Below are 1,785 nucleotides of genomic sequence, written 5' to 3'. Positions count from 1 at the left end.
CCCTCCGACCCCTCCTTCCCCCCGCAAATCGCCCCCCAAAGTGCAATTTTTGCATTTTCACCTCTTTGCATGCACTGTTCGGCCCAAATGGCCACTTTCTATGGGTCTGAGCGCTTTGCGGTCTTCGACAAACTTTTAGAGCGTACCAAGCCCTAATTATAATTGTTCTACACCAACTTCGTACCTCTTCATCCCTGGCCGCTATTCGCGTACCAAGGTAATTTTTGTTCATTTTATCAACATTTTTCATCTTTGACTGTTTATATCGGCCTTGCCATGAACCGATAGCGCTTCGCTGTGTTCTAACGTAAGTTAGTACTACTCAATACCTTTCCAAATCATGTCTTAGATTGTCATTTGCTTGCTTACAGCCGGAGCTATGAGCGATACCGTAAAAAGTACCGAAACTTGGAAAAATCCTTGGATCGCCCATATCCCCCCTTTGGGGACCAGATAACGAAAAAAGTTCTTATTCAAAAAGTTGCGCCTTAACGTGTTCTAGTTATGCGAGCCTCCCTACGGGGAACGGGTTTACGCGCACAGCGGCGGCTTACGCACTATGGCAGTCATGGATGCCTTACGTTTCTATGAAAAGTGTGTTCCTCCCCTGGTCCACGCTGCTTCGGCAGTCCTGGGTAAGATAGTTAGTTCTAGCTTGCCCTATGTGGAAGAGGACACGTAGACTTACTGTGGTGTGAAGTATAAAGTTCAGTTCTCCCCTGGTCCACGCCGCTTCGGCCGTCCTGGGTAAAATGGATTCATCCAGCTTGCCCTATGTGGAATGAGGACACTTTATGCTTCGTCTCTAAGCGGCGGCTTGCTCCTCCCTACGGGGAACGGGTATACGCGCACAGCGGCGGCTTACGTTATGGCAGTCATGGATGCCTTACGTTTCCATGAAAAGTGTGTTCCTCCCCTGGTCCACGCTGCTTCGGCAGTCCTGGGTAAGATAGTTAGTTCTAGCTTGCCCTATGTGGAAGAGGACACGTAGACTTACTGTGGTGTGAAGTATAAGGTTCAGTTCTCCCCTGGTCCACGCCGCTTCGGCCGTCCTGGGTAAAATGGATTAATCCAGCTTGCCCTATGTGGAATGAGGACACTTTATGCTTCGTCTCTAAGCGGCGGCTTGCTCCTCCCTACGGGGAACGGGTATACGCGCACAGCGGCGGCTTACGCAAGTTAGTCACCCTCGGCAGTGGATCACTCGGCTCATGGATCGATGAAGACCGCAGCTAACTGCGCGTCATAATGTGAACTGCAGGACACATGAACATTGATAAGTTGAACGCATATTGCACGTCGTGGGAACCTACCATGATGTACAGATGACTGAGCGCTTATATTTGAGAAATGTATCGCATACATTTAACTACGCCGTGACACCCGTCACGAGACGTGCACCATGATGTTAACTAGGGTCGCGACGACCCGCTAGCATTAAAGAACCCGTGGTTTACAATATACTGGCATTGGAATTCGAAGTATTTAGAGCGTCCGTGTTCCCGCGTGAGGCGGAAGTACGAGGAGAAGGCGTGCTTGTGGTGTCTGTGGTGGTGTTTACTGATGTCTAGCTTCAGCTTATTTATTTATTTAAATAGAAGCGAAGATGTCAAAGTAGCGTCGAAGCAGCAGCGAATAGCACAAATGATTCAAGTATGGAAGTTGACCAAAGGAACACAAACAAACTAGCGTATGGGCAAAGGAAGGTATCAGTGAGTTAAACCACACGCGGGCTAACAGCCCGTTAACCGAGTCCAACGGTACATATTGGACATTGAAACAAAG

General features: G+C 48.9%; 1 non-coding gene across 1 annotated transcript; it reads left to right on the top strand.

Annotated features, from left to right (window-relative positions):
* The first annotated feature begins 1,184 nt into the window (after positions 1 to 1,184).
* Positions 1,185 to 1,339, top strand: LOC131292623 (5.8S ribosomal RNA). Its single transcript, XR_009190240.1, has one exon. It is a non-coding gene; the product is annotated as a 5.8S ribosomal RNA (ribosomal RNA).
* Positions 1,340 to 1,785: the final 446 nt, after the last annotated feature.

Source organism: Anopheles ziemanni (assembly GCF_943734765.1).
Source record: "Anopheles ziemanni chromosome X unlocalized genomic scaffold, idAnoZiCoDA_A2_x.2 X_unloc_8, whole genome shotgun sequence".
NCBI lineage: Eukaryota > Metazoa > Arthropoda > Insecta > Diptera > Culicidae > Anopheles > Anopheles ziemanni.
The sequence above is the reverse complement of the archived record's forward strand: the minus strand, read 5'-3'. Positions and strand labels throughout refer to the sequence as shown.